Source organism: Sapajus apella, unplaced genomic scaffold, assembly GCF_009761245.1.
Source record: "Sapajus apella isolate SASKATOON/1434 unplaced genomic scaffold, GSC_monkey_1.0 scaffold125, whole genome shotgun sequence".
Taxonomy (NCBI): Eukaryota; Metazoa; Chordata; class Mammalia; order Primates; family Cebidae; genus Sapajus; species Sapajus apella.
In genome coordinates, this window is record NW_022437065.1 from 1628694 (window position 1) to 1651687 (window position 22994).

Below are 22994 nucleotides of genomic sequence, written 5' to 3' on the forward strand. Positions count from 1 at the left end.
CCTTCTGCAAAAGAAATGATTGAACTGGGACTAGTGTAACCACTAATTACAGAAGATATTCAATAAAACATATTATTATACAGATTTCAAAATGTCCTGAATCAAATTTTGGCTCCCAGACCTAGGTTCTACTTCCAGCTCCACCACTAATTAATTGTTTGTACTTGATGATTTCATTTTGGGGGGCTTCAATTTTCTCATGAATAAAATGTCAACCCATTCATTCGTTCATTCATTCAACAAATATTTATTGAGTGCCTGCTATGTGCAAGGCATTGAGCTGGATGTGTGTGGGAAACAGTTAAATCAAACAGCCTCTCACAGAGTTGAGAGGTTGACTTAGATAATACATATAAAATCTCATCGTAATAGGAAAGTCTGCAGTATTGCAAGAATTTGTTATTAGGACATGATGATTACAGTCAATGCCTTATTCAGTGCAACAAGGAAATTCTTTACTCCAGGAAATTAATACTTTTGCTAAAATATTATTCTCAGTAGTCTGTATATATAAACATTTGCGTCTAGTTGGAAAATTTACTCTTTACTTAGATTTTCAATTTTAAAAGCCCCTTTAGATGTGAATGTGTTATGAATTGAGAAAGATTTAACATATAGTGTGTTGGATATAATACAGTTGTTCAACATTTGGAAACCAAATGTGTTTTGTGCCTGGTTACTTTTCCATGTGCTAGAAAACTACAAAATGAATTAAAAAGTCACAAATGCAAAAAATAAGTACAGTATAATACCATTTTAAAAGGGTTTTAAAACACGAAAAAGAATACTATGATCGTTTCTGGATGTATGCAAGCACATAAGTGATAATAGTAGCAAACCATGCCTGCCTCTAAGCAGTATAAAATTCTACGAGAGCGTGTCTTAGATTGGGTGTACCCACAGCCAATCCTGAGAACAAGACTTGAGTGCTCAGTGTTTATCAGAGGGTGATCCCAGGAAGCAGGGAGAGGGAGACAAAGAAGGTTAAAAGCCAATAAAGAATGTGTTGTTGATTTCAATGCTGTTGGCAAAAGGGCTGAACTCCAATGGGACTTCTGAGATTTGTCTGTTTTAAGAGCTTTTATATATGCACTGGCTCTGTCCCAATTGGTTGATACTTCTTCTTGGGCTGTTAATTCCTCCATACTTCCTTGATGTGCCTGTGAGGATTGAGTGTGTTCTTGAGGGTTTTGAGGAAAAGTGTTTGAATAAAGAAGTGGAGACTTCAGATGGGCCCTGGAAGTGGGATACTGCCAACGTGGCTGAACTCAGAGGTGGGCTGAGGACATGTGACACAGAACACCAGTCATATCTGTTCCAAGTTCTTATCCCTAGGAAAAGAAGAAAGGAATGGGATGAGGAAAGAACACAGAGGGAGCTTCCATTGGACTGCTAGTTTATTAATATCTTAAGAACACGTGTGAAGAAAATGTGATAAAATGAATCTTCGAAAAGACTGGATGCTAGGTGTATGAATGTTCCATATATTATTCCTGAACTTTTCTGTATTCTTGAACTATTTCAAATTTAAAAAAAAAAATTCGTTTGCATCAGCATTAATTTGTTTCAAGGGAGCTCTGAATAATTATGCAGAGCAGTTATGTGTCAAATAGTAATCTAATTTGCCACTAGTTCTTAAATTAAGTTAATGTACCTAAGTATAATTTCGATGGAATTTGACTAACAAAATATTGAGTTTTATCCAAAATGTCATGGTTTAATTTTTATTCTAGTTGAGAGATCTTACTTGATAAACTTTTGATTATATTTCCAGTTGTCTTATCAGAGCACTTTGTAAACGGGGTGATTTATCCATTTTCTGGTTGGGAAAATAGTAACTCAGAAGAATTTAGTGATTAATTTGTGATCACTCAGCAGTAGAAAGGCATGAGAACAATGCAGGAGCTCTGCCCTCTTATTTTAATCTGTGATCTTCTCCGTGATTTGTCCAAATCTTCACAAAATGATTAGCAGAACATTCTAAGGTACAATCTGAAGGACACCGGCTTGTGATTGGGTCTACATAGAGGAGTGGGGTAGGGGGCCATGAGATTTATGATCTCCACACTTGAGGGCTTTATAATCTTGTGAAAATGTAAATAAACATGTAAGCCATATCAGCCCATCCGTCCCTCCCAAGTGTGAGGAAATGGTCACAGTGGGTTTTGCCTATGGAATATCAGCAGCAACAGCCCCCACTACACAACTATTTACTAAGCGGCCACTATGGGAAGGTACTGCTATTAGCGTTGCTTATTTCCAGATTATCCCACGGTTATTGAGTTCCTCTTAATATTTCCTTAGATGTGTGTGCATTGTGTTTTGTCCCCTGAGGTCGACGACCCTTGTCCAAGGGCAATTTCTTTGTAGCAGGAGGTGTTTTGAAGAGCGAGCAAACTCAAACCTTATGACCACATAACAACCACAAAAACCAACACAACCACGTGAGGAAACCCCCTTTCTAAGAACACTTTTGAGACTTCATGGCTCCACTCAAGTCAAAGATTTCAAGTGGTGGAACTTGGAATATGGACTCAGAATCTTGTTTTCCGGAAGGAACTTGATGGGCTGTTTAAATGGTCAATGGGTAAACACTACAGAATAACAGCTGCAGCTCTCTGGGCTTTTGACACTTATGACTGATGAAAAATGCCATTTGCACCCCTTAATTTACATGTAAAAAGCCCTGTGCAAAATGACAGCCAAAGGATTTGTTTTGCTTTCTGTCTCTTCTAGCTGAATGGCATTTGAATCCAGGAGTTCCTGTGGCATGAAGGAAAGTGGCCTGGCCTCTTCTATACACTTTCAAGACTCATCACTACACCCATGAAGGATTAAATATTCCCTTCCATCTTGCCCCCCTGAGAACTGCACCCTAATTCCCCAAACTGCTCTCCAATAATTGGCAACCCCAGCTTCCTATTTGAGTTGTCAAAGCAGGCAGTATCAGAACTGGGGAGCTCAGAGTTTTTATAGAAAAACCAGGCTCACTGACAGCAGTCAGTTCCTCTGTGGCTCCAATGGGAACCCAGTTGGAGGAAGCTAGGTACCCTAGATGCCTGTGTATATTGACACTTACAATTGGTTTGGTTTTTCTCTTACTTCTCTGGCCATGCCTTCTTCTATCTTGGTGTTCCTTAGTGTTCTTTGGCAGAAATTCTTACCAGGAATCTATGTGCTACGTGGCAGATGTTGGTGTTGCCACAGTAACATCTCCTGGGCTCTCACCTTTGGGGACAATCTGATGGCTTCTTACTGCAAATACCTGTACCTGTCTGCCTGAAGGTGTTCTCTGGCTACTGGGCCATGTTGTTCTTGGGCCTGCAGGGGTAAGGGCTGGGTAGGGACTGGGTCTTAGGTAAACAGAAGGGCCAGAGAGTTAATGCCCCCAGGGGTGCCCTTCAACCAATGAAGGCTGGGAAACAGGAGACAAATGCCTCACTTTTCTCATACCTAGGTGAGATTCTTCTAGGGTGTGTTCCACAGGTTTCTCAGAGGTGCCCTAGAAGCATTGTGCCCCAGTTGTCCACCTGTTCATTGGTACTTCTTTATTGGCTTTTCTCCTTTCCCTGTTCATTTGCTTGTTTCTCTGCTCCCTCTCCATGTTTTCTGAGATCACCCCCTAAACAAATTTCTCACATTCAAATCTTTGTCCTAGAGTCTGCTTTTGGAGGAACCCAAACTAAGGCCTCTGAAATGCCATGCAAAGTTATGTTGAAGCTTGTGAATGTGGAGTACATTCATCAGCTTTTCAAAAGGGTGTGTGACCCCAAAAATGCCAAGAACCAGTACCTAACTCCTCCCCAGGTCTTCTCATCCACTCCTGAGATCCAGACACAGGGAGCATGTGCCTTCCAGGTGTTACGCACTGCAAATCTCACAAGCACCTCACACTCCAGTCTGTTGTGGCTACTGTGCTGTGCCGACCAGGATCCCTGTTAGGATGAAAGGCCCCCTTCTGTCGGCTACTGAGAAGGTTGTCAGCTGATGACTCAGCTATCAGCCTTTTCCAGGAATTGCTGTTAGCTGAAGGGAACCATATCACCCAATGTTGGTGCATCCAATGGCTTGTTGATGTGAGTGGTCAGAGGCCTGGCTCCCTTGCCTTGACTCAAGACAACTCTTCAGGGCTCTCCTGGCTCCAGAGCTCCGTATGAGTCTGGCTGAGGCCTTCCTGTGATTGCATCATAGTCTACCTTCTCCCCCTGTCCCATCTTGCTTCCTTCCCTTCTCCCAATAAGGTTCAATCTCGAGAGCACTTCTCAATTAACTTCCTGCATGCTAGTCTCCAAATAAGAGTCTGCTTCCCCATGAACTGTACCTGTGACAGCATCTGGGAATCATTTCTGCCTTCTCTTTTTTCTTATCCACCACCCCTGTATAATGAGTCACTCAATCATTCGAAACTTGAGTCTTGTTGACTATGATTTAGGAGCATCTCTTGAGTCTTTCCACATTCTTCTACTCCACTCTTACCATTTCTTTTCAATTATATTCTGGATGTCTCTGACAGCCTCCTAACTGCTCCCAGACTTCTGTTTTGCTCCTCTCTAATATGTTCTTCCCATTGCAAACAGAGTAATCTTTCAAAAGAGGAAATCTGGTCTTGCTACTACTTTGTGTATGACTGTCCAGTGGTTTGCTATTGCCCTGAAGATAAAATTCTTGATATGATTCAGACCTTCACCTTCATGACCTCCATTCTTTATGGACCCCTCCAGCTTCATGTCTCCCCAATTCTTGCTGCGTGTGCTGGGCTCTGGCTAAATTGGCCAACTTGCTGTCTCAAATTTCCCACAACCTGGGGCCTTGGCGCCCGCTTCTCCTTCTGCTGTTGGTTTTGCTCTTCTACCTTCACCCAACACATACACACACACCCCTACATACACACAGGTACACACACACAGACACTCATGCACATTTACACACACTGTTGCTCCTTTTTAGAAGGTTTCTCTGACCACAGTGTCTGTCCCAGTTGCCTTCACAGTTCCACTTTGGTGTTCCACAGTTGGAGCATGTTTAGGTTGGGATTCTCAGAAGTAGACCCTGAAGCGAGGATTCCTGGGGAAGATTTACTAAGAAGTGTTTCCAGGAATAACAATAGGAAGGTAGGGAGGCAGGAGACAGAAGGGGAGGAAGTCAAGCTAGGGTGCATTAAGCCAGCTCTTCTAGAGGGTAGGTATTATAACTTTGTCTCAGTCCCAGAGCTGAGCTCTGGAGGCAGTGAAGGCCAAACTGCAGTACTATTCCAAACAGGGTGCAAGGGAGCTAGAGTATTTATACATCCATTAGTCATCGGTTAAAAGAAGGGAAAAGGAAAGTTCCCAGGTACTTCTGGCTTTCTTTGGTGCAGGCAAAACAGGCTCTAGCAGCTTGAGGGCCACCCTTTGACAAAGAGACCGGGGTGATCTCTGTGGAGGGCAGGCAAGGCCCCAGGGAGGTGTGCTCCAGGACTCTTGCCACACGTGGCTGTAATGGCCTGTCAACTGCCTGTGGCCCCCTGCCCTTCCTTGTTCTATGAGGCAGTGAGATCCTGGCTGGCGGCTGAGTATTCACCATGGTAAGTCTAGCACTGAGTAGGTGCTCAAAGATGGTTGTCAAATGAATGAATGAGTAGATGAATGGATGCACCACTGAATGGGTGGCTGAATAAATCCACCTTCTAACAGCAGCCTTTAAAACAGGGATCTTCTACAATGAGAACACTAGCAGACATGTGTAATTTTTCTACATTTGAAAATACTTTGTCCTTTTTGGGAAAGAGGTATGCATACTTACGTGGAAAAGAGGATCCTTTTTCTTTTGCAGGAACCCATGAGGAGTTGGGTTTATATGCTTAATGCTGAGCATGTGTTACACAGAAGTCTCACCTTCCCAGTTTGAGAGGTCTGGTGCCGGAAGGCAGCAGGAATGTCAGGCCTCATGGTGAAAAAGCAATAGATAGCTCTGGAAGTCTTCAAGTCTGAGGGCAGCCGGGAGCCATGGTCTCTTAGCCCTAGAAATGACTGTGGGAAATAAATCCACCACCATCACTGATACCTTTAACACTGATTGTGAAAGGAGTTAACTTCCTTGCCCAAAGCCACATAGACCTGCTGCAGCTCTCAGAGTGACAAATGGCAAAGCCAGCTTATCAGCCAGAGCTGGAAGCTCTCATCCTTTTCCCCTTCCCCTACTCTGACCTCATCACTTACTACAGCCCATTCACCTAACCTTCCTCCTTGTCATTTGAATTCCTGCCCTTTCGCAAAACAGTTGCCAAAATCAGCTTTACTGAGGTATGATTGACATAAAGTAAAAGGTGTCCATTTTAAACATCCAGTTCTAAGAGTTTTGTCAAATTTATATACCCACATGTAGTATATGTAACCATCAGAATCAAGATATAGAACATTTCTATTACCGCCCTAATTTTTCTTGTTCCATTTTCAGCCAACCCTACTCCAACTCCTGGCCCCAGGCAACCGCTGATCTGCTTTCTGTCACTGTTGATTAGTTTTGTCTATTCAAATGTCACATAAAAGAAATCTTACAGTGTGTACATTTTTAAGTTGTCTGGTTTCCTTCATTCAGCAAAAATATTTTAAGATTTATTCATGTCATGGTGTTACCTGCGTCAGTAGTTTGTTCTTTTTATTGCTGAGTAGTGTTTCATTGTATGGATATACAAACGTCTGTTCATTTGTTCTCCTGTTGTTAGATATTTGGGTTGTTACCAGTGTTTTGCTATTATGAATAAGGGTGTTATAGATGTTCTTGTACAAGTCTTTGTATGGACATATATTTTTCTTTCTTGTGAGTAATTATCTAGAAGTGCAATGAATGGGTCATATGGTGGGTGTATGTTTAACTTTATAAGAAACTGCCAGACTGGTTTCTAAAGTGGCTGTGCCATTTCACAGTTTCACTAGCAGTGTAAGCAAGTTCTACTTGTTCCACATCCTTGTCAGCTCTTGATATTGTCAGACTTTTCAATTGTAGCCACTCTAGTGAATATGTAGGAATATCTTGATTTGTGTTTCAACTAATGATGCTGAGCCACATTTTCATGGGCTTGTTGGTCATTTGTATTTTTCTTTTAAGGAGGTGTCTGTTAAAATATTTGCCCATTTTTTATGGACAAATGACATAAACAGGCACCTCTAAGAAGGAGACATACAAGTGGCCAATAAACATATAAAAATGCTCAATATCACTAATAATCAGAAAAATGCAAATCAAAACTACAATGAGGTACCATCTTACACCAGTCAGAATGGCAATTATTAAAAAGCCAAAAAACGACAGATGCTGAAGAGGCTGTGGAGAAAAGGGAACGCTTTTCCACTGCTTGTGGGAATGTAAATTAGTTCAGCCACTGTGGAAAGCAGTTTGGAAATTTCCCAAAAAACTTAAAACAGAACTACTGTTCGTCCCAACAATCTCACTACTGGGTATATATCCAAAAACATATATACCACTTTTTTGTTGCAAACGAATATATACCCCTTTTTGGTGTCATTTCACCAAAAAGACACATGTGCTTGCATGTTTATTGTAACACTATTCACAATAGCAAAAACGTAATCAACCAGGTGCCCATCAACAGTGGATTGGATAAAGAAAACGTGATATGTATACACCATAGAATATTATGCAGCTGTAAAAAAGAACAAGATCGTGTCCTTTACAGGGATATGGATGGAGCTGGAGGCCATTATCCTAAGTGAATTAATGCAGGGACAGAAAACCAAATACCACATGTTCTCACTTATAAGTGGGAGCTAAGTATTGAGTACTCATGAACATAAAGGTAGCAACAATAGACACTGGGGACTACTAGAGGGGAGAAAGGGAGGGGAACAAGGGTTGAAAAACTACCTATTGGGTACTATGCTCAGTACTGGGGTGACAGGATTATCATACCCCAAACCTCAGCATCATGTAATATACCCATGTAATAAACTTGCACATATATTCCCTGAATCTAAAAGTTAAAATTAAAAAAAATTAAAATCAAATATAGTATTTGCTCATTTTTAATTGGCTTGTTTGTGTTATTATTGAGTTGTAAAAGTTCTGTATCCTGGATATACAAGTCCTTTGCCAAATATAGGTATTATAAATATTTTCTCACCGTTGTGGCTTGCCTTTTTGATTTTGTTAGAGATTTTTTTTTGAAAAGCCTAACATTTACATTTTGATTTAGACCTATTTGTCTATTTTTTTTTTCTTTTATAGTTCATGCCTTTTGTTGTTATTACTTAGGAATCTTTTCCTATTCCAATGTCACAAATACTTTCTCATTTTTTTCTAAAGATTTTATAAAGTTCACTTTTATATTGGGGTCTGGGCTCCATTCTTGAAGCCCTTTTGTCTCCTTTTTTTTTTTTTTTTTTTTCTGAGATGGAGTCTCACTCTGTCACCCAGGCTAGAGTGCAGTGGTGTGATCTCAGCTTACTGCAACCTCTGCCTCCCAGGTTCAAGTAATTCCCAGCCTTAGCCTCCTGAGTAGCTGGGATTACAGGTGCCAGCTACCATACCTGGCTAATTTTTGTATTTTCAGTAGAGACGGAGTTTCATCATCTTGACCAGGCTGGTCTTGAACTCCTGAATTCTCTGATCCACCAGCCTCAGCCTCCCAAAGTGCTGGGATTATAGGTGTGAACCACTGTGCCCGGCCTGGATTTGTGTCCTTTTTAGGTCCTCAGTGCACCTAGGGTTAACCTCCAGTAGCACAAGTGTCACATTTCCAGAAATTAGAACTGCAGAGTGACATTTAACGCAGAGCTCCTACAAGCTGTGGAGATCACTGGCTGTGTGACTGCAGGGTAGTATCTTGACCTTTCTGAGGCTGTTTTTTCACCTGTAAAATGGGTATAACAAAACATCTCCTGCAGGACTGCTGCCAGGATGAAACCAGAGAGTATATTATAAAAATGTTCAGCAAGTTTTACCCAGAGGAGGCCCTTACTAAGCAGAAGCTTCTCTTCTTGCCGCTGCTGTTGCTGCTGTGTTGTCTCAGCATTATTTGAAGGCTACACAGATGGCCTGGCCTTGGTTTTCATAAAACTGTGTTGATTGCATGAGTTGCTGGCTCTCTGCTAGCTCATTGGAACCTTTTTTAAAAATAGGGAGCCTGCTATATTAGGCAGGTCACTGCTCTGGTATGAAGGGACTTTTAGGGCCACGCTGATGAAGCATGGCTCAGGAGTGGCCACCAGTCAGCCATGAGTCAGGAACTCTTTGGCATGCTTCTTGCAAGTGTTTTAAAAATGAGTCCACGTGGGAACTTTCTGTTTATTCTCAGGAACAGGAACAGATGGGGATTATGGGAAGGCCTTACTCTTTGCTGTGACACCTTATGTAGTCACATCATCTCCTCGCCAGCCTTCCTCAAAGTTAGAGCCTGTGCCTCTTCATGAAATTCAATAGGGGAAATGAGACAGAAGTGCTTAGGGATATATTTTAAGGCTTGTAGTTTTATGCTTTGGGCTTACTTTCCTATTAAACTTTATCTATGTAGCTGAATACACTTTCTTTCCAGAACTGCTTCTGGAAAATGATGTTCTAATGCCAGGAATTCTGATTGGGTACCTGGTTGAGTTGGTCCTGTGTACATAATGACAACACACAAACCCATTATTCTAGTGATGTCACCCTCTATGCCTCATTTTCTCACCTGTAAAGTGGGAATAATAATAATATCTCATATTATTGGTTGTGAGGGTTGCATTGGTTACTAAATAAAGTGTTTTAAAGAGTGCCAGATACACAGTAATAAATACTGTAAGTGCTATGTTATTACTATTATTATTGTTGGATTCTGCTTGAAATTGCCTTTTTTATCTCTGTGTGTATGTGTCCACACTCCACTGGGCAGCTGGATGAGTGTTTTGGAGGGGCTTATCTACACTTAACGTTTTTCCTTTGATCAACTGTCTGTTTTGGAAGCCTTTAAGTAGCATGTGATTAGAAATTAACAATAACCAGGATTCTTCTTAACCTTTATTTAATGTGCAGAAATTCTCCTTGCTTCAGTGGCATTTTGTGACTCTCTCCTCCCACAGCCTCCACAGCTGTCTCTGGCCCCGAGGTGATTTCTCCAGAGCTTCAGGAAGTTTTGGTTGAGCATGTCATAGGAACATTAAATCATGGGACTTGCATAGAGGTGAAAAGAAAGTCTTCAGCATTCTCAGCACTATTTGTCCTCCACCTCTGTGCTCCCCTTCCTCCACTGCCCCACTCACTAGATCTGTCACTCAAGCCTAGCCCTCCTCCTCTTTATCCTTGAAAATGTTGTACAAGCCACTAGCCAGTCGAAGCAGTTGGAGAAGTGGAAAAAGTTTAAGTCTGAGTTAGGGGTGGGGTGGGAGAAGGAGGGGGCTGGTGGTTTAGTCTCAGTGTGGTAGAAAAGTAAGAATGGACAAGCTCCGATGGAGAGGGTTGAAATGTTAGCACTCTCACTCCATGCTGTATTCAGGAAAATATCCTCTGTGTGAAGAGAACAAGGGCTAAGGGTTGTGTTCCCAGACTCGGTTGAGGATTCTCTAACCTAGGGTGGTAAAGCCAAAGGCTGCCATCCTACTCTGGTTCAGAAGTCACAGATCTCTCACCAAATATAAAGATACCCAGCAGGGCTGGCTTCATGCACTTGCAAGCAGTGCAGTAGTAGCTCGGGGCTCCATACTCAGAAAGACCTCTGTGTGGGGCTTAATGCCCTGCATTTGCTATTTTGAAATTCTTAATAATCTTATCTTTGAATTTGTATTTTATAAATAGAGTTCACTGGCACTGTGGAACACAATGGTGCTTGGCGTTTGGAGCATCACCTCACTGAGGTCCTGCCTTCTGCTACCTCCCTGCTTCTTCAGAATGGATTCTTGACCCATTGTTGCTCTGTCCCCATCCTGAGTCCCCTACTTCTGTCCTCTGTTCTCATAGAGGGCCTGGGTATAGGTGCAGGAAGGTTGGGTATGGGAGCACGCACCTTGTCCATCTTGCTGTGGGGCACGGCTGCAGCCACCTCTGCCCTGGACTTGTAGCACATGCCACATTTGGTGGGAGACTTTGTAGGGGTTGGCTGTGGGGTTGGTACGACAGCCTCATGGAAAGAGGAACTGCCTGGCCCAACTTCCCTGCCCTGGTTGAGGCATTGCACGTTGGTCTGGCATCTGGTGGAAGGGTGAACTTGGCAGCCAGCCAGTAGGCTGTGAGTGTATGCATACATGCACTAAGTCACAAGGTGGAGGCCTTCACAGCCTCTCCATGCCCAAGAGAGTGTGCCATTAAATAACAAATAAAAAACACAAGTACAGGTCAAAAGAAAGACTGCAGAAGAAAGCATGAAGCTTTGTACTTAGGATTTTTAGTGACATTTTTTTTTCTCTGTTTACAAATGAAGAGCCCTGCATTTTCATTTTGCACTAAGTTTCACAAATTATGTAGCTAGTTTTGGTGCCCACGTCTAAATGGTACCCAGCCGGTTTTGGTTCGCTCTTTCCCCAGGTCTCAGCTGGTGGCAAGGGAGAGGAAAGCATGAATGAGGTTCTCCTACTGTCATAAATTGCCAGCTGGGGAGGGACGCACATCAATTCCTCTCACATGTCATTGGCCAGACCCAGTCTCATGGCTACATTTAAGTGCAAGGGACAAAAGAAGATATAGTCTAATGGAGTCCAGGAGGAACAGGTGAATGCCAACATTGGTGAGCACTGACTGTCTCTGCTACATCCTCAATACTGGTTCTCTTTTTGGTAATGATATTGTCATCTGTCTAATCGTGGAGGCCAGTCTTCTCATGTGTCTTTATCCTTCATCTCTTTATGGCCAAGGCCTCCTCAAGCCTTCACAGTTTGATCTTTGCCTGTTTCTTTGATTTGTCCACTTCTATTCATCCCCACCTCCAACATCTTAGTCAAAGCTCCCATGGTCCCTCAGCAATTTCTAAACATTTTGATCATGCACCACTATCATTAACACATTTTGAGCACAGACTCCAACTATATATACTTTGTTTAGAAATAGCATCCATTTGTATCATTATTTTTCTGAAGTTTAGATATTAACAAAGCTTATTGTTTCTATTTCTTTAGAATAATATATATTTTATATTTTTCTTCATACTGCCACAGATGCTCACCTCATGCATTTCCTGAAATATGAGCTCCTCATGCTGGCTCCTCATGCTGATGATCAGTGGCCTAGAAATCTACAATAGACTTTGAGTTGTTCTTTTGCTTTTGCTCTTATCCTTATGTAATTTCCTCCTTGTAGCCAGGCATGCATTCATATGCAAATAGTCACTAGGAGACCAGTGTGTTCCAGGCACTATCTTTGGCAATGGAACATACAAGACTCACAAAGTTCTTGCCCACATGGAGCTTATTCTAGTGGAGGTGTTTGGGAGACAAATAAATGAAATACATATGTTGTGTACTAGTGAGTGCTCTGAAAAAAAATAATGGAGGGAAAGGGGAAAGAGAGTTAATAGGGATAGAGATGGCAAGGTGCTCTTTTAGAGAAGACTTGCTGATGTGGTGACATTTGAATCCTAGGTAAATGGAGGTTGAGAGCCATGCAGCATTCTGGGAAAGGATAATTGCACGCAGAGGGAACACAAACTGCAAATACACTGAATGAGAACATGCTTAGCTTGGACATGGGACAGCAAGGAGGCCAGTGGGCTGGAGCACAGTGAGCGAGAGGGAAGTATTAGGAGAGGGACCTGGGGAGCCAGGCAGACGCCATCTATCACAAGACCTTGTAGACCACAGTACAGACTTTGTATTGTTTTCTGAGGATGACAAGAAGGCACTGAAGGGTTTTGAGCAGAAAGAGGACATGATCAATTTTACGCTTTAGAAGAATGACTGGCTGCTATATGGAAAACAGACTGTGAAGGTAGGGATGAGAGAATAAGTAGGAATGCCACTTGGTAGGTGGTTTCAGAGATCAGATGATGCAGAGATCAGTGACGGTGGGTTGAGCTAAGCTGGTGGCAGTGGGGATTGGGAATGTAGTCAGATTAACTTATATTTTAAGGGTAGGATCAATTTTGATAATTTCTTCCTCAAGGCCAAAACACCTGTGATGGTTTTCTAATGTCGTTTCTCGTGGAAAAAAGTCCATAATCATTAACAGGATTAACGGGCCCCAGGGACCCCCATGGCCTAGCCCCTTCCTACCTCTCTATCCAGCACAATGTTCCTTCTTGGGTTCTGTATTCCAATCCCTCTTTCTTTTGCTCAACTCACATAGTGTTCCCTCTACTGGAAATATTCTTCTCCTTTTCCTGGTCAATGTTGACTCTTTTTTAGATCTCATCTTCATCATCAATTTCTCTAAGGACAATCCTTTGATCTCTTTTCTGCTGGGTGGCACCTCTCTAACCTTCCTATTGCTGCTCTCCCAGTGCTACATCCTGTCCTCAGTCATTCTTCTTAGCTCTCCTTTACATCCCTTTGTCTGGTTATGTGACTCTCTGTCTCCCCTGATAGACTGCAAGTTTCCAGAGGGCTGCGACTCTATTGTTTTGGTCCTTATTCCTCCTGTTCCAGTGTAATGCTACAAGCATAGTAAGCTCAATCACTAATGTTGCATGAAGATACAAATGAGGAAGTGTGGATGGAAGAAATGGAGAAGCTTCTTTAGGAGCACATGTGATTCAGTGTCAGGGGGAAGCACCCTAAAATAGCTTGAGGAGGGGGAGAATGCTTTCAAGAGTACTGACTCTAACAATTGGATTGGTGCAGGTTTGTGCCCTAATATTGAGTATAAGGTAGTGCTGCAATCTTACTTGAAGTCACAAGCTAACAAAGGCCTGCAGCATACATTATAATTTGTGTTTTACTTATATCTCCACTTGTGTGGGACTGTAACAAGAAAATAATTCATTCTTCCTTCTACTGCCTCATCAAACGTGATTTCTCAGATAGGTCTTTCTCAATCCTAGATGAAGTCTCAGGCTGATCCCATAGGTTTTTAATCCTCATCAGTTTCAAGTGCAACGTAATTTCAGTAAATAAAATGTCCCATCCAGTCTAACCTGAAAACTTCAGTCTTTTATAATTTCAAGCACCTTCCTTCCTCATGCCCCATGTCAGCCTACCTCTCATTAAGATGTATGCAAGGGGGAGGAGAGAGAGGCCACAGTTGATGTCCTTTGTCTCTTTTTCTCCTTTCCGTGCCTGTTTCAGTTTCTAGCTACCATTTTCAACCTGTCCATAGTTGATGCATAGGAAAGCTAAGCAGCCAGGTCAGGGAACCCCTCTCTAAACTGGTGCAGTTATTGTTGGCAAGGGAACATGATAGTTCAAAGCTAACTCTTGTTTTGGTAGCTCTCATCGTTCCTCAGAGACTTCACATTCCTGGGACTTTCTCGCTGGTAGGCCTCGGATGAGGCTGAGCATCTTCTGGTTGGCTTCTCCCTCAGAGTCCTGGCTATCGGATGACTCATCCCTTAATGGGACCAATTGACCTACAAGTGGCCACCTTGGCAGAACCCTCTTAGGATGGCTTGGTCTAGATCTCTTCCAAGTTCCACATCTGACTCCAGGGAAATGTGCATGCATTCTTAAGCCTTCAGCACTGTAAGTGCTGGTGGTTCCCATTACCTCTCTTTATGCTGCTTCTGGGGCAGCTGGGAAGCCACAGGCTCACACTTTCATATTTCCCTAGGAGGCAGTTTGATGGCTACCTTTATGTTCTTGAAGCTTCAGGGAGCATAGGTCAGGTTATCAGGTATTCTCTTCAAGCCCTTGTCACCTAATTGAGGTGAAGAGGAAATACTCTATTTCCCTCAGTCACAGCAGTGGTGGACACCAGCACTCTCATCCCTCTCTCTCTCCCTTTAACTTAAAATGAATATTTGGCTCCTCTTATATAGTCAGGAGTTGGGTAAAAGACATAGTTTCCTTATAATCTATCATCTAAAAAATCACTTTTTTGGATAGTATTTTTTCACCTTTTATAAACTTATTAATAAAGTATGACATTCATAAAGCAAAGTGGACAAATCACAAGTGTACAGCTTGATGATTGCTTACAAAGTGACCATATCTGTGCAATCAACACTTAGGTCAAAAAAGCAGAACATTCTCAGCACCCCAGAAGCCCCCTTGTAGTCCTGCCAGTTACTTCCCTTCTCTCAAGTGAAACCACTATCCCAACTTCTTAAGACTACAGATTTATTTTGAAAACTAGGAACATCTTGAGAGTGAAAGGGGACGTGTGGGTACTTGCCCCTCAAAATGGCTGCCATCAATCCCTTATCTTCCTATAAACATATACTATGGTTCCATTAAGATATGGTAACCATTCTTATATCCCACTGAATGTTGCTGGACTCTGACTACTTTGACCAATAGAATATTGCAGGATGATGCTTTTCCAGTTGTAGTCTAACCTTGACCCTGAGCCTCCATGCAGAAAGTCAAGGCTACTCTGCTAAAAAGAGGGGCCATGCGAAAGGAACACTGGGCACCAGACATATGAGTGAAGAAGCCAATCTTGAATTTTCAGCCTTGTGAATTCTTCAGACGACTCCTGCCCCAGCTGCCACCTGACTACAAATGTTGAGATTCTCACTCTTGAATATTTTATTTTAACTGACTGTATTGGTTCTAAATCCAGAAAGGTCAACGAAGAAAATACCCTTTGGCAGGTACAAATCAAAAGGAAGGTATAAAAAAAGAATCATGAAAGACTTAAGCATTAAAATATATATTTTGGCATAGTTTAATCTTTTTCGGTTGGACTTCTGTCCCACATACTCAACCATAATGTATGTTAGTAGAATAAACTATGATCTGAATAATTTACACATTTTAATTCTAAAAAGTTAAGAATAGCACTATCATTGATGATAAATTAGCTTAGCATTTTCAAAGCAATGCATTTTACATTTATATACTTATTTTAAACTATTTTAGAAGTGACTTAAAAATAAAGGGAAATTTGTTACCCTTAGATCTTTAAGCAGAAAGTGGCTTTGGTCCCCAACTCCTAGAACCCATCCAAGTGCAGGCAGTGTAACCACCTACTGTGGAATTACTCACTAACTCTTTTATTCTTTTCCCCAGATGTTTTCCTCTCCTGAAATAAGCCTTGACTCTATTTGATCTGCAGAACCTTGGCATGAAGAATATTTTATGTTTCTTCTGTGAAGTAAAAAGGCAAGTCTTGTTGACTGATGGTGATTAACCATAATAAAGATGCCTCAGTCATAACATGAACATTGAATATAGGATATCATCTGCTCAGAAGCAGACCCAAGTCTTCCAAATGACAGACTGTGATATGAAGTTCAGTGATGCCAGGCTTCTGTGTGAAGACTCAGATGCTCAAAAAGTAACAGAGAAGCTCTAGAAAGGTTATTTGTACCTCCATTACAGAAACCTCATCTGAGCTTAGGAGTAACGTTATGGGAGAAAGGCAAATAAAGAGTGTCTGCTGTCTCTGTTCTGGGTCTTTCTACTTCCCCCGTGTCCTCCCAAGGTAAATAGCTGAGGGACTGCCAGACAAACACCTTCAGAGTACTCAAGGACATAGCAGACTAAGAAAGGCTTAGCCAAAGCTCAACAGGGACTAATAATAGGATTATTTCTACTCATCCCTTAAAGAAGAGCCATTTCTCCTTTCTGCAAACTAAGAGTGGGTCTTTTGTTTGTTGGCCTTGACATGAGGTAGCAATATCTCTAGGTTTGACTCTCAATTTTTCTCTTGGAATTGAGCCTTCTTTTATGTAACTATTTTTTCAAAACTGTATAAGAAATGCAGGTTAATTAGAGGAGAAATAGGCAAAATAGAGACATGATATCAGCAGTTGTGGGATCTATCCATCCATATTGTCAAGTGTAAGATGTCATATCAATATTCATTCACTTTTACTATTGGCATTTTGAATTCATGACCATACCAGTTGGAACTTTCTCTTATTTGAACTACAGGACTTTTCATTTATCAATGTTTACATGCCTACAAAATGTGGCTGTAACAGGTAATACCTTAGGAAAGGAGCAATTCACATCCAAAGTTCATTTGGCATTTTATCATTGGTTATACTTTCTAAAGGGCATATAAATACTTTGCCCACACTGCATCAATGATTTGAAGTATTGTGATTGCCCACGGTGCCTGTTGGGTCATATATATTTGTACTTCATGTCATGTTTCACATATTTTCCTCTAATGCTAAGTAATTCCTTCTGAAAGGAGGGAATGTGTTCTGGAAGATGTGCCAAAAATGTGAAGAACATGGAAGAAAGGAAAAGGAAGTTAATAAAATTTGTTTCAATTACCTATTGCTATATAATAAACCATGATGAAATGTAATTGCTCAAAACAACAATGGTTTATTATATTTTATGATTCTGTGGGTTGGTTAGACTTAGCTGGGCAGTTCTTCTGCTGTTTGTGGTGTTAGCTGATGTCACTCATGTAACTGTAGTCAGGTAATAAGGGGGCTGCAGATGTCAGTTTGGAAGCTTTGCTTATTTTCCACATGACCTCTTTGCGTTGTTAGCTTGGACTTCCTTATAGCATAGTGGTCTCGGGATTCTAAGAACACGAAAGTAGAAGGTGCCAGACTCCTTAAGGGCTAGGTCCGGTACTGTGGAATTAAACAGTGTCAACTCTACAGAATATTATTGGTCCAAACAAGTCACAAGGCCATCATAGATTCAACAGTAGGAGAAATAGATTTCACTTAAGTGAAAGCACCATCATGTACATTCAGAATAGGAGAAATAATTGACAGACATCTTTAGTGACAATTTGCCAACAATGAGAAATTGAAAACATAAAGAAATTTTAAAAAGCAACAACACAGACATTGAAGAAAATCCAAGAATATAATCAGAATATTCTTCAAATATTCATTCATTCATGTGTACATCCTCAACATTTAGGAAGTATCTAGCATATAGAAGGTCCTTAATGATTGCTACATGCATCAATTTGATAAAGCTATGATAGCAGAAACTGGCTATTAACCAAACTGATTCTCATTTTTTCTGGGCACATAGACAGATTATCCTTCCCATCCTCCCTTGTGATTATGAATGGCCTGTAATTTCTAGTTGATGGAATTGAGTGGAAGCGGTATGTCCAGGTCTGACTCATAGAAACCTCTCACATGTTATTCTTAATGTTCTTTTCCCCTTTTGGATTCCTGGAGTGGAAAGAGCCTCCAGAGTGACCCTGGAAGCCACTTTGGAGATAGTTGAGCAACAAGATGGAAGGGGCCTGGATCCCTGAATCACCACTTGGAGGAGTCCCACCTGAATAGGAAAATCCATACTGCATGGTCATATTAGCAATGAGTAAACTTTTTTGTGTGCAGCCAGTGAAATCTGGGCTTTCTGTTATTGTTGTTACAGGAGCCAGTGTTATCTAAAACAACACATCTCTGTTTCTCAACCATCCTACAGTTTCAAGGACTACAATAAAGTTCAAATTTATTAGAACCAATATGGCATTAATATGTGTAGGTAGTAACACTTCTAGGTTTGATTTTCAATTTTTCTGTTGAAATTGAGTCTTCTTCTTGTATAGCTATCTTTTTTCAAAATAGTGTAAGAAATGTAGATTAACTGTAGGAGAAATAGGCAAAATAGAGACAGGATATCAGTCTGGGATATGTTATGGATCCATCCTTCCATATTGTTGAATATGAGATGTCATACCAATCCTTGTTCACTTTTACTATTGGTGCTCTGAATCCATGACCATAGCACTTTTGAGTTTATTTTATAAGAACTACAGAACTTATCATTTATCAATAGTTGACAAGTAATAACATCATTTATCACTCTAGTTGATACAGTGAAACATATGCTTGGAACCAGACTGTGGTAGACACACTTCTAAATGGCTCCTATTGATTCTCACTTCTTGGAATTCACGTCTATGTATAATCCTCTTACCTTGAGTGTGAACTGGATCTAATGACTATTTTCTATCCATTAGAATATGGCAAAGATGATGACAGTACACTTCCATGATTATGCTATAGAAGACTGTGACTTTTCTTTTGCTAGCACACTTTCTCTCTTGCTGGTCTTGATGAAGCTATCATGTTGGAAAGGCCTGTGTGGCAAGAAATTGAGGATGGCCTCTGACCAACAGCCAGTGAGGAACTGAGGCCCTCAGTTCAACAGCCCTCAAGGAATTGGAGTCTGCCAACAAATATATATATGAGTTTGGAAATGGATCTTTCTTCAGTTGAAACTTGAGATGAGACCATAGCCTTGCAATACCTTGATGACAGACTCATGAGAGACTCTAAAATAGAAGACCCAACTAAGCTGTTTCCAGATTCCTGATCCATGAAAATGGTGAGATAATAAACGTGTTGTTTTAAGCTTCTAAAATTTGGAGCAATTTATAATGCAACAATAGACAACTAATACACCCACAAGCCTAGATCCTAGATTTACCTGTAATCCATTAACACTGGCAACCTTCTAGTTTCAAATAGATAATCTTAGCGATAAATGCATGTTGAACTGTTTCTGGCACCCATGTGCATTTTAAAACCATGAACTTCTGGAAAAACTGCCCTATCATACCCTTCTGATTACCTAATCCATTATTTAGTGTGATGAAACCACTATATGTTTGTTTAAAATCTTAGTGATGTTTGAAATTGTTTCTGAAAAAAGAAAAAAAAAAAAAACAGGGAGAGGCAGACAGAACTAAAACAGGAGTATTGTGTTCCAGATTACCTTGGCTGGAGAAACCTGGAACTTTCTCCATTCACATGAAAAACAGAAAAACAACCAAAAACCAAAAAAAAAAAAAAACCAAAAAACAAAAAACCCAGATGCTCAAAGAGTAACAGAGAACTTCTAGAAAAGTTATTTGTGCCTTCATCACAATCAGTTGTCCAGTTTCAGGAGTTGAGTTAGGGTTAGTATAAAGAACATAAAGCAGCCTGTTGATGAAAGAGAGGAAAAGAGAAGTAAACACATTTGAAAGGTCTGGCAGCAATGAATTCACAGTCCTTCAAGTCAGCTACTGATGAAAGCTGAGGAGAAGCTGAAACTTTTTGGATAGAGCTTAAATAATTAGTTGTTCAGTTAACTACCTACTGACCCCCAGTGCTGAAGTCATGTCAGTCACCATCTCTCATAGTGCTTATAATGAATGATTCTTTTCCCTGTAATTAGAAACATTATTTTTTTGCCATGTCTCTACTGAAAGCCTTGTCTGTATGTGGGGTGGGCATGAGGAGGGAGCTGGAACACAAGGACCACATGATTTCAAGAAACATAAGGTAGGGGCATATTTCATAGTGGAAGTGGAAAATTGGGTGATTAAAAAGAAAATTCAAGTCCTGCTGTACTCATTGATGTTAGCTACCTGGTCCCAGAAGGCATTTTACTGGGACTCCTGATTTAACCTCTCTCCACTTAAATATCTTCATCTCAATAAAGCGATTAAGATAGTTGAAGCTTAAGATCTATGCTGCCCTAATGTTTTATGACCCAGTGATTCAGAGAGTGGAAATTCAGGCCAGAAGAAAAACCTGTTTAGAAGCTTTCCTTAAAAGAAGAGAGATGGCTGATTGGAGAAAAAAATATATACAGGGATATATAATTAACTTAAATGATGTTGCTGTAGGGCAAGTTAAAATTATGCTAGATGATGAAGATTCACTTTAATTGAGCCCTTAATATAACCCTGATATCATTCTTGTTTGGCTAAGCAAAACAGAACTTTCCCAGTTCTGACAGCTGAACCTAGTCCTAAGAAAAGATCAACTGGAATCAGCTTTTTCCCCAGTGACTTGGCATTTCTCAAGTGCTGAGTCACTTGGAAGAGACTGAGGGTGCTGAAAATATCCAGTACATTAGGCTAAGTCCCTTCTTAATTTGAGCAGATCCCAACGTGACTATATTTCCAAAAAGATTTTGTTGAAGTGTGTTATGGATCTCTTTATATTGCAACTTTATCTATGTGCCTTAAAAAAAAGATTCATGGTCATACTTTTGTATTTTTCCTCTTAGTTTTGATTTCTACTTCTCCAAACAGCCCATTTTCACCTGATATTTAGACATATACATGTCTTTTAGTATTTATATTTAGTTGGTCAAAAAGTATTGAACTATTGATGTTCCTCAAGGGACTCATTCTTGTTTCTCTTTTCTCTGCATTCAGCATACATTCCATGACTTATTTTATCCCATGGTTTCATTTACAATCTATATGCAGATATTTTCTACAGGCTTACCTTGTTTTATTGAGCTTCACTTTATTGTGCTTCACAGATACTGCATTTTTCACAAATTAAAGTTTGTGGCAGCTCTGCCTCAAGCAATCTATGGGCACTATTTTACCAACATCGTGTGCTCACTTCATGTCTCTGTGTCACATTTTGGTAATTCCCACAATATTTTAAACTGTTTTATTATAATTATATCTGTTAAGGTGATCTGTGATCAGTGATCCTTGATGTTACCATTATAATTGTTTTGGTATGCCATGAACCATGCCCATATGATAGTGAACTTAATTGGTTGATGTTATATGTATTCTCACTGCTCCACTGACCAGTCATTCTCTGGTCTCTCTCCTTTTCCTCAGGCCTTCCTATTTGCAGAGACATACTAATATTAAAATTGGGCTAATTAATAACCCTACAATGGCTTCTAAGTGTTCAAGTGAAAGTAAAAGTCACACATCTCTCACTAAATCAAAAGCCAGAAATTATTAAGATTAGTGAGGAAGGCATGTCAAAAGCTGAGATCAGTTGACAGCTAGATAGCTGTTAGCCAAGTTGTGAATGCAAAGGAAAAGTTCTTGAAGGAAAATAAAAGTGCCACTCTAGTGAACACACAAACGATGAAAAAACCAAATAGCCCTATTGCTGATGTGAAGAGAGTTTAGCGGTCTGGATAGAAGGGCGAACTAGTCACAGCATTCCCTTAAGCCAAAGCCTAATCCAGAGCAAGGCCCTAACTCTCTTCAATTATATGAAGGCTGAGAGGATGAAGATGCAGAAGAAAAGTTTGAAGATAGCAGATGTTGGTTCATGAGGTTTAGGGACAAGAGCCATCTCCATAACATAAAAGTGCAAGGTTAGGCAGCAGGTGCTGATGTAAAAGCTGCAGCAAGTTATCCAGAAAATCATTGATGAAGGTGGCTACATTAAAAAACAGGTTTTTAATGTAAACAAAATAGCCTTCTATTCTAAGATGATGTCATCCAGGACTTTCATAGCTAGGAAGGAAAAGTCAATTCCTGCCTTCAAAGCTTAAAAGGACAAACTAATTCTCTTCTTAGGGACTAATGCAGCTATGCAGCTGGAGACTTTAAGTTAAAGTCAATGCTTATTTACCACTCTGAAAGTCTTAAGCCTTAAGGATTAGACTAAATCCACTCTGCCTGAATAATTTTAGCCCACTGTTGAGACCTACTGCTCAGAAAAAAAGCTATTTCTTTTAAAATATTACTGCTTTTTGATGATTTACCTGTTCAGCCAAGGGCTCTGATGGAGATGTACAAGGAGATTAATGTTTTCATGCCTGCTAACTCAACTTCCATTCTGCAGCCCATGGATCAAGGAGTAATTTTGACTATCAAATCTTATTATTTAAAAAATACATTTAGTAAGGTTATAGCTATCATAGATAGTGATTCCTTTGACAAATCTGGTAAAAGTGAATTGAAAACCTTCTGGAAAGGATGCACTGTTCTAGATGCTATTAAGAAAATTTATGATTCATGGGAGGAGGTCAATCATAATAGAAATGTCAAAAGGAGGTTAAAAGCATTCCAACCCTCATGGATGACTTTGAAGGGTTCTAAACTCCAGTGGAGGAAGTAACTGTAGATGTAGTGGAAATAGCAAGAAGCCAAAATTGGAAGTGGAGCCTGAAGATGTGACTGAATTGCTGCAATCTTATGATAAAACTTTAACAGATGAGGAGTTATTTCTTATCAATGAGCAAAAAAAGTGGTTTTTTGAGATGAAATCTACTCCTGGTGGAGATGCTGTAAACACTGTT